Source organism: Colletes latitarsis, unplaced genomic scaffold (genome assembly GCF_051014445.1).
Source record: "Colletes latitarsis isolate SP2378_abdomen unplaced genomic scaffold, iyColLati1 scaffold0023, whole genome shotgun sequence".
NCBI classification, from domain to species: Eukaryota; Metazoa; Arthropoda; class Insecta; order Hymenoptera; family Colletidae; genus Colletes; species Colletes latitarsis.
The window spans coordinates 6,656,928-6,667,614 of NW_027488373.1; positions in this window are offsets into that span (position 1 = coordinate 6,656,928).

Here is a 10,687-nt window from a genome sequence, read left to right on the forward strand (position 1 = left end):
ACGTGATCCATACCAGAAAAAACCCAGGATCTGTTCAACAAGTATGTGAAAAATGCGAAAGCATGAGTCTGATGAGGGCAAATCCCAGTCCTAACCTAGACCTAACATGCGTTATCCTCAAAAATATTGATCGAAACCTGGTTTAATCGACTGTTTCAGTGTGGTACCACATTACTGTGTGATCCAAACCAGAAAATAGCCCAGGATCTATCCATGAAGTATAATATATATGTGAAAGTATGAGCCTGATGAGGGCAAATCCTAGACCTAACCCAGACCTAACATGCGTTATCCTCAAAAATATTTATCAAGACCAGGTTTAACTGAATGTTTCAGTGTGGTACCACATTACTACGTGATCCATACCAGAAAAAACCCAGGATCTGTTCAACAAGTATGTGAAAAATGCGAAAGCATGAGTCTGATGAGGGCAAATCCCAGGCCTAACCTAGCCATAACTTTCGTTATCCTCTAAAATATTGATCGAAACCAGGTTTAGTGGGCTGTTTCAGTGTGGTACCACATTACTGCGCGATCCAAACCAGAAAAAACCCAGGATCTGTTCAACAAGTATGTGAAAAATGCGAAAGTATGACACTGATGTGGGCAAATCCCAGCCCTAACCCAGACCTAACTTGCATTGTCCTCTAAAATATTGATCCAAACCAGGTTTTTTAGACTGTTTCAGTGTGGTACCACTTTACTATGTGATCCAATGCAGAAAAAACCCTCGATCAGGTCAACATGTATGTTAGGACTGCGAAAGTATGACCCTGATGAGGGCAAATCCCAGGCCTAACCTAGACCTAACATGAATTATTCTCTAAAATATTGATCGAAACCAGGTTTAATTGACTCTTTCAGTGTTGTACTTCATTACTACGTGATGCAATCCAGAAAAAGCCCAGGATCTAGCCATCAAGAATGAGAGATATGCGAAAGAATGAGCCTGATGAGAGCAAATCCCAGACCTAACCTAGACCTAACATGAATTATTCTCTAAAATATTGATCGAAACCAGGTTTAATTGACTGTTTCAGTGTGGTACCACATTACTACGTGATCCAATCCAGTAATAGCCCAGGATCCAGCCATGAAGTATGAGAAATATGCGAAAGTATGAGCCTGATGAGGGCAAATCCTAGACCTAACCCAGACCTAACATGCGTTATCCTCTAAAATATTTATCAAGACCAGGTTTAATTGATTGTTTCAGTGTGGTACCACATTACTACGTGATCCACACCAGCAAAAACCCAAGATCCGTTCAACAAGTATGTGAGGAATGCGAAAGTATGAGTCTGATGAGTGAAAATCCCAGGCCTAACCTAGACCTAACATGAATTATTCTCTAAAATATTGATCGAAACCAGGTTTAATTGACTCTTTCAGTGTTGTACTTCATTACTACGTGATGCAATCCAGAAAAAGCCCAGGATCTAGCCATCAAGAATGAGAGATATGCGAAAGAATGAGCCTGATGAGAGCAAATCCCAGACCTAACCTAGACCTAACATGAATTATTCTCTAAAATATTGATCGAAACCAGGTTTAATTGACTGTTTCAGTGTGGTACCACATTACTACGTGATCCAATCCAGAAATAGCCCAGGATCTAGCCATGAGGTATGAGAAATATGCGAAAGTATGAGCCTGACGAGAGCAAATCCTAGACCTAACCCAGACCTAACATGCGTTTTCCCCTAAATTATTTATCAAGACCAGGTTTAATTGATTGTTTCTGTGTGGTCCCACATTACTACGTGATCCAAACCAGAAAAAACCCAGGATCCGTTCAACAAGTATGTGAAGAATGCGAAAGAATGAGTCTGATGAGTGAAAATCCCAGGCCTAACCTAGACCTAACATGCGTTATCCTCAAAAATATTGACCGAAACCTGGTTTAATCGACTGTTTCAGTGTGGTACCACATTACTATGTGATCCAAACCAGAAAATAGCCCAGGATCTATCCATGAAGTATAATAAATATGCGAAAGTATGAGCCTGATGAGGGCAAATCCTAGACCTAACCCAGACCTAACATGCGTTATCCTCAAAAATATTTATCAAGACCAGGTTTAACTGAATGTTTCAGTGTGGTACCACATTACTACGTGATCCATACCAGAAAAAACCCAGGATCTAGCCATCAAGTATGTGAAAAACGCGAAAGTATGAGCCTGATGTGGACTAATCCCAGACCTATCCCAGACCTAACTTGCGTTGTCCTCTAAAATATTGATCGAAACCAGGTTTAATCGACTGTTTCAGTGTGGTACCACATTACTACGTGATCCAATCCAGAAATAGCCCAGGGTCTAGCCATGACGTATGAGAAATATGCGAAAGTATGAGCCAGACGAGAGCAAATCCAAGACCTAACCCAGACCTAACATGCGTTATCCTCTAAAATATTTATCAAGACCAGGTTTAATTGATTGTTTCAGTGTGGTACCACATTACTACGTGAGCCACACCAGAAAAAACCCAGATCCGTTCAACAAGTATGTGAAGAATGCGAAAGTATGAGTCTGATGAGTGAAGATCCCTGGCCTAACCTAGACCTAACATGCGTTATCCTCAAAAATATTGATCGAAACCTGGTTTAATCGACTGTTTCAGTGGGGTACCACAATACTACGTGATGCAATCCAGAAAAAGCCCAGGATCCAGCCTTCAAGTATGAGAAATATGCGAAAGAATGAGCCTGATGAAAGCAAATCCTAGACCTATCCCAGACCTAACTTGCGTTATCCTCTAAAATATTGATCGAAACCAGGTTTAATTGACTGTTTCAGTGTGGTACCACATTACTACGTGATCAAATCCAGTAAAACCCCAGGATCCGTTCAACAAGTATGTGAAGAATGCGAAAGTATGAGTCTGATGAGTGAAAATCCTCGGCCTAACCTAGACCTAACATGCGTTATCCTCAAAAATATTGATCGAAACCAGGTTTAATGGACAGTTTCAGTGTGGTACCACACTACTACGTGATCCAAACCAGAAAAGAACGCAGGATCTGTTCAACAGGTATGTGAAAAACGCGAAAGTATGAGCCTGATGAGGGCAAATCCCAGACCTATCCCAGACCTAACTTGCGTAGTCCTCTAAAATATTGATCGAAGCCAGGTTTAATTGACTGTTTCAGTGTGGTACCACATTACTACGTGATCCAATCCAGAAATAGCCCAGGATCTAGCCATGAGGTATGAGAAATATGCGAAAGTATGAGCCTGACAAGAGCAAATCCTAGACCTAACCCAGACCTAACATGCGTTATCCTCTAAAATATTTATCAAGACCAGGTTTAACTGAATGTTTCAGTGTGGTACCACATTACTACGTGATCCATACCAGAAAAAACCCAGGATCTGTTCAACAAGTATGTGAAAAATGCGAAAGCATGAGTCTGATGAGGGCAAATCCCAGTCCTAACCTAGACCTAACATGCGTTATCCTCAAAAATATTGATCGAAACCTGGTTTAATCGACTGTTTCAGTGTGGTACCACATTACTATGTGATCCAAACCAGAAAATAGCCCAGGATCTATCCATGAAGTATAATATATATGTGAAAGTATGAGCCTGATGAGGGCAAATCCTAGACCTAACCCAGACCTAACATGCGTTATCCTCAAAAATATTTATCAAGACCAGGTTTAACTGAATGTTTCAGTGTGGTACCACATTACTACGTGATCCATACCAGAAAAAACCCAGGATCTGTTCAACAAGTATGTGAAAAATGCGAAAGCATGAGTCTGATGAGGGCAAATCCCAGGCCTAACCTAGCCATAACTTTCGTTATCCTCTAAAATATTGATCGAAACCAGGTTTAGTGGGCTGTTTCAGTCTGGTACCACATTACTGCGCGATCCAAACCAGAAAAAACCCAGGATCTGTTCAACAAGTATGTGAAAAATGCGAAAGTATGACCCTGATGTGGGCACATCCCAGGCCTAACCTAGACATAACATGAATTATTCTCAAAAATATTGAACGAAACCAGGTTTAATTGACTGTTTCAGTGTTGTACTTCATTACTACGTGATGCAATCCAGAAAAAGCCCGGGATCTAGCCATCAAGTATGAGAGATATGCGAAAGATTGAGCCTGATGAGAGCAAATCCCAGATCTAACCCAGACTTAACATGAATTATTCTCTAAAATATTTATCAAGACCAGGTTTAACTGAATGTTTCAGTGTGGTACCACATTACTGCGCGATCCAAACCAGAAAAAACCCAGGATCTGTTCAACAAGTATGTGAAAAACGCGAAAGTATGAGCCCGACGAGAGCATATCCTAGACCTAACCCAGACCTAACATGCGTTATCCTCTAAAATATTGATCGAAACCAGGTTTAATTGACTGTTTCAGTGTGGTACCACATTACTACGTGATCAAATCCAGTAAAACCCCAGGATCCGTTCAACAAGTATGTGAAGAATGCGAAAGTATGAGTCTGATGAGTGAAAATCCTCGGCCTAACCTAGACCTAACATGCGTTATCCTTAAAAATATTGATCGAAACCAGGTTTAATGGACAGTTTCAGTGTGGTACCACACTACTACGTGATCCAAACCAGAAAAAAACGCAGGATCTGTTCAACAAGTATGTGAAAAACGCGAAAGTATTAGCCTGATGAGGGCAAATTCCAGACCTATTCCAGACCTAACATGCGTTATCCTCTAAAATATTGATCGAAACCAGGTTTAATTGACTGTTTCAGTGTGGTACCACATTACTACGTGATCCAAACCAGAAAAAACCCAGGATCCGTTCAACAAGTATGAGAAGAATGCGAAAGAATGAGTCTGATGAGTGAAAATCCCAGGCCTAACCTAGACCTAACATGCGTTATCCTCAAAAATATTGATCGAAACCTGGTTTAATCGACTGTTTCAGTGTGGTACCACATTACTATGTGATCCAAACCAGAAAATAGCCCAGGATCTAGCCATCAAGTATGAGAAATATGCGAAAGAATGAGCCTGATGAGGGCAAATCCTAGACCTATCCCAGACCTAACATGCGTTATCCTCTAAAATATTTATCAAGACCAGGTTAAATTGATTGCTTCAGTGTGGTACCACATTACTACGTGATCCACACCAGAAAAAAACGCAGGATCTGTTCAACAAGTATGTGAAAAATGCGAAAGTATGACCCTGATGTGGGCAAATCCCAGACCTAACCCAGACCTAACTTGCGTTATCCTCTAAAATATTGATCGAAACCAGGTTTAACTGAATGTTTCAGTGTGGTACCACATTACTATGTGATCCAAACCAGAAAATAGCCCAGGATCTAGCCATCAAGTATGAGAAATATGCGAAAGGATGAGCCTGATGAGAGCAAATCCCAGGCCTAACCCAGACCTAACATGAATTATTCTCTAAAATATTGATCGAAACCAGGTTTAATTGACTGTTTCAGTGTGGTACCACATTACTACGTGATCCAATCCAGTAATAGCCCAGGATCCAGCCATGAAGTATGAGAAATATGCGAATGTATGAGCCTGATGAGGGCAAATCCTAGACCTAACCCAGACCTAACATGCGTTATCCTCTAAAATATTTATCAAGACCAGGTTTAATTGATTGCTTCAGTGTGGTACCACATTACTACGTGATCCACACCAGAAAAAACCCATGATCCGTTCAACAAGTATGTGAAGAATGTGAAAGTATGAGTCTGATGAGTGAAAATCCCAGGCCTAACCTAGACCTAACATGCGTTATCCTCAAAAATATTGATCGAAACCTGGTTTAATCGACTGTTTCAGTGTGGTACCACAATTCTACGTGATGCAATCCAGAAAAAGCCCAGGATCTAGCCATCAAGTATGAGAAATATGCGAAATAATGAGCCTGATGAGGGCAAATCCTAGACCTATCCCAGACCTAACTTGCGTTATCCTCTAAAATATTGATCGAAACCAGGTTTAATTGACTGTTTCAGTGTGGTACCACATTACTACGTGATCCAAACCAGAAAATAGCCCAGGATCTAGCCATCAAGTATGAGAAATATGCGAAAGAATGAGCCTGATGAGGGTAAATCCTAGACCTATCCCAGACCTAACATGCGTTATCCTCTAAAATATTTATCAAGACCAGGTTTAATTGATTGTTTCAGTGTGGTCCCACATTACTATGTGATCCAAACCAGAAAATAGCCCAGGATCCAGCCATGAAGTATGAGAAATATGCGAATGTATGAGCCTGATGAGGGCAAATCCCAGACCTAACCCAGACCTAACATGCGTTATCCTCTAAAATATTTATCAAGACCAGGTTAAATTGATTGCTTCAGTGTGGTACCACATTACTACGTGATCCACACCAGAAAAAAACGCAGGATCTGTTCAACAAGTATGTGAAAAATGCGAAAGTATGACCCTGATGTAGGCAAATCCCAGACCTAACCCAGACCTAACTTGCGTTATCCTCTAAAATATTGATCGAAACCAGGTTTAACTGAATGTTTCAGTGTGGTACCACATTACTATGTGATCCAAACCAGAAAATAGCCCAGGATCTAGCCATCAAGTATGAGAAATATGCGAAAGGATGAGCCTGATGAGAGCAAATCCCAGGCCTAACCCAGACCTAACATGAATTATTCTCTAAAATATTGATCGAAACCAGGTTTAATTGACTGTTTCAGTGTGGTACCACATTACTACGTGATCCAATCCAGTAATAGCCCAGGATCCAGCCATGAAGTATGAGAAATATGCGAATGTATGAGCCTGATGAGGGCAAATCCTAGACCTAACCCAGACCTAACATGCGTTATCCTCTAAAATATTTATCAAGACCAGGTTTAATTGATTGCTTCAGTGTGGTACCACATTACTACGTGATCCACACCAGAAAAAACCCATGATCCGTTCAACAAGTATGTGAAGAATGTGAAAGTATGAGTCTGATGAGTGAAAATCCCAGGCCTAACCTAGACCTAACATGCGTTATCCTCAAAAATATTGATCGAAACCTGGTTTAATCGACTGTTTCAGTGTGGTACCACAATTCTACGTGATGCAATCCAGAAAAAGCCCAGGATCTAGCCATCAAGTATGAGAAATATGCGAAATAATGAGCCCGATGAGGGCAAATCCTAGACCTATCCCAGACCTAACTTGCGTTATCCTCTAAAATATTGATCGAAACCAGGTTTAATTGACTGTTTCAGTGTGGTACCACATTACTACGTGATCAAATCCAGTAAAACCCCAGGATCCGTTCAACAAGTATGTGAAGAATGCGAAAGTATGAGTCTGATGAGTGAAAATTCTCGGCCTAACCTAGACCTAACATGCGTTATCCTCAAAAATATTGATCAAAACCAGGTTTAATGGACAGTTTCAGTGTGGTACCACACTACTACGTGATCCAAACCAGAAAAAAACGCAGGATCTGTTCAACAAGTATGTGAAAAACTCGAAAGTGTGAGCCTGATGAGGGCAAATCCCAGACCTATCCCAGACCTAACTTGCGTTATCCTCTAAAATATTGATCGAAACCAGGTTTAATTGACTGTTTCAGTGTTGTACTTCATTACTACGTGATGCAATCCAGAAAAAGCCCAGGATCTAGCCATCAAGTATGAGAGATATGCGAAAGAATGAGCCTGGTGAGAGCAAATCCCAGACCTAACCCAGACCTAACATGAATTATTTTCTAAAATATTGATCGAAACCAGGTTTAATTGACAGTTTCAGTGTGGTACCACATTACTACGTGATCCAATCCAGTAATAGCCCAGGATCCAGCCATGAAGTATGAGAAATATGCGAAAGTATGAGCCTGATGAGGGCAAATCCTAGACCTAACCCAGACCTAACATGCGTTAACCTCTAAAATATTTATCAAGACCAGGATTAATTGATTGTTTCAGTGTGGTACCACATTACTACGTGATCCACACCAGAAAAAACCCTCGATCAGGTCAACATGCATATTAAAACTGCGAAAGTATGACCCTGATGTGGGCAAAGCCCAGGCCTAACCTAGACCTAACATGCGTTATCTTCTAAAATATTTATCGAAACCTGGTTTAATCGACTGTTTCAGTGTGGTACCACAATACTACGTGATGCAATCCAGAAAAAGCCCAGGATCTACCCATCAAGTATGAGAAATATGCGAAAGAATGAGCCTGATGAGGGCAAATCCTAGACCTATCCCAGACCTAACTTGCGTTATCCTCTAAAATATTGATCGAAACCAGGTTTAATTGGCTGTCTTAGTGTGGTACCACTTTACTACGTGATCCAAAGCAGAAAAAACCCTCGATCAGGTCAACATGCATGTTAAAACTGCGAAAGTATGACCCTGATGTGGGCAAAGCCCAGGCCTAACCTAGACCTAACATGCGTTATCTTCTAAAATATTGAGCGAAACCAGGTTTAATGGACTGTTTCAGTGTGGTACCACACTACTACGTGATCCAAACCAGAAAAAACCCAGGATCAGTTCAACAAGTATGTGAAACACGCGAAAGTAAGAGCCTGATGAGGGCGAAACCCAGACCTATCCCAGACCTAACTTGCATTATCCTCTAAAATATTGATCGAAACCAGGTTTAATTGACTGTTTCAGCGTGGTACCGCGGTACTACGTGATACAATCCTGAAACAGCCCAGGATCTAGCCATGAAGTATGCAGAAATATGCGAAAGTATGAGCCTGACGAGGGCAAATCCTAGACCTAACCCAAACCTAACATGCGTCTTCCTCTAAAATATTGATCAAAACCAGGTTTAATGGACTGTTTCAGTGTGGTATCACATTACTACGTGATCAAATCCAGTAAAACCCCAGGATCCGTTCAACAAGTATGTGAAGAATGCGAAAGTATGAGTCTGATGAGTGAAAATCCTCGGCCTAACCTAGACCTAACATGCGTTATCCTCAAAAATATTGATCGAAACCAGGTTTAATGGACAGTTTCAGTGTGGTACCACACTACTACGTGATGCAATCCAGAAAAAGCCCAGGATCTAGCCATTTAGTATGAGAAATATGCGAAAGAATGAGCCTGATGAGGGCAAATCCTAGACCTATCCCAGACCTAACTTGCGTTATCCTCTAAAATATTGATCGAAACCAGGTTTAATAGACTGTTTCAGTGTGGTACCACATTACTACGTGATCAAATCCAGTAAAACCCCAGGATCCGTTCAACAAGTATGTGAAGAATGCGAAAGTATGAGTCTGATCGGATAGGGAAGGAGCCGACGGCGCGTTGCTGCCACTGCGACGCTGAGCAGGACACGGCGGATCATACCCTGGAGGTATGCCCCGCGTGGGAGGGGGAGCGCCGTGTCCTGGTCGGCGTCGTCGGGCGGGATGTCTCGCTGCCGGGCGTGGTGCGCGCCATGCTCGGCAGCGAGGAGAAGTGGAAGGCCGTGGCCTCCTTCTGCGAGAACGTAATGTTGCAGAAGGAGGCCGCGGGGAGGGAGCGCGAGCTTCAGCGGCGTGCTGAAGCGCGCGCTCGTGCGGTGGCCCGAGGTCGTCGCCCGGTCGCGAGGCGTCGCGGGCGGCCGCCTCGGCGTGGCGGATGACCTAGGCTGGGAGGGGGGTCCTGAGGGGACCCTCCTCCCGCCAGGCGGCGCCGGGTCGGACCGGTTGGGGGTAGGAGTGCCTCCCCCTACCGGTCCGACGCAAGGGGAGGCACCCTCGGCGGTCTGGTGCGGCCATGAACGCCCGGCCGCCGAGGGGTGGAAACGGGGTCGCGGGCGGTTGCGAGTTGGGGCTCGCAGCCGCCACTAAACGCGGCCCCGGGACGGTTAGCGGCGGGATGGAGTGGCCCCGTCCCGCCGCTATGAGGCAGTGTGTCTACTGGGGGGACCGATTGTCCCCCCGGGGGATGGGCGCGAAAGCGCGGGCACGGGGAGGATACCGGAAGAATGCTTCGAGCGATTCCCGGTATCCTCCCAAAGCGTGCCGAAGGGTCACCGTGTGGTTTTTAGTGGGTAGGTCCCGCGCCTGTCGTTGTACGTGCGCGGGGAATCCCACACACCCCTCCCAACTCTCCCCAAGGAGGTGGGAGGGAGTCTTTCGAAGATTTTCCCCACGACAAAAAAAAAAAAAAAAAAAAAAAAAAAAAAGTATGAGTCTGATGAGTGAAAATCCTCGGCCTAACCTAGACCTAACATGCGTTATCCTTAAAAATATTGATCGAAACCAGGTTTAATGGACAGTTTCAGTGTGGTACCACACTACTACGTGATCCAAACCAGAAAAAAACGCAGGATCTGTTCAACAAGTATGTGAAAAACGCGAAAGTATTTGCCTGATGAGGGCAAATTCCAGACCTATTCCAGACCTAACATGCGTTATCCTCTAAAATATTGATCGAAACCAGGTTTAATTGACTGTTTCAGTGTGGTACCACATTACTACGTGATCCAAACCAGAAAAAACCCAGGATCCGTTCAACAAGTATGTGAAGAATGCGAAAGAATGAGTCTGATGAGTGAAAATCCCAGGCCTAACCTAGACCTAACATGCGTTATCCTCAAAAATATTGATCGAAACCTGGTTTAATCGACTGTATCAGTGTGGTACCACATTACTATGTGATCCAAACCAGAAAATAGCCCAGGATCTAGCCATCAAGTATGAGAAATATGCGAAAGAATGAGTCTGATGAGGGCAAATCCTAG